Below are 637 nucleotides of genomic sequence, written 5' to 3' on the forward strand. Positions count from 1 at the left end.
ATATTAACATGGTGAATCGTACAGATTACATATTTCGAATTTTATTTCTTAATAGTATAAATACATTTAATAAAGTTCCAATTCCCTAATTTAAATTTCAGCGTGTCTAAAATGACCGTAGTCAGCTATATCATAAACTTCTACCTCAACCGTCACAGAAGTGGCTGATTCTGTATATTTTTTCATTCTCCTTTTCTGCATAAACTTTGAATCAACAAAACAGAGAGAAAAGCTTTATGCTTTGTTGCATCCTCAGGTGCGCGCGCGGCTATAGCAAGTGATAAACAGGAATTCTTGTGCGAGATAGAGAGAGAGAGAGAGAGAGAGAGAGAGAGAGAGAGAATCTGCAGTAACTGCTAAATTTTATGATGTAAAACGCCATATAGTACCAAAGTCACCCCCTCCACCCCCATAGCCACAGATGACCATCCCCATTCTGTGGCCAAGGCTCAGGAGTGAGCTGAGCTTTTAACTGCACTAGTACCACAGGAAAAACCTCGTTTCTGTTGCGTGCATTGTTTGCCCAGGCACGTAATTTTATCGTCTGAAGCTTATCATAACATGAATAACGTCGCCTCTTATCGCTTTACCACCACCTTTCTAATAGAAAAAAAAAATCAGTTATCCCAAGCCCAGC

This window comes from Macrobrachium nipponense, chromosome 30 (assembly GCF_015104395.2).
Source record: "Macrobrachium nipponense isolate FS-2020 chromosome 30, ASM1510439v2, whole genome shotgun sequence".
Taxonomy (NCBI): Eukaryota; Metazoa; Arthropoda; class Malacostraca; order Decapoda; family Palaemonidae; genus Macrobrachium; species Macrobrachium nipponense.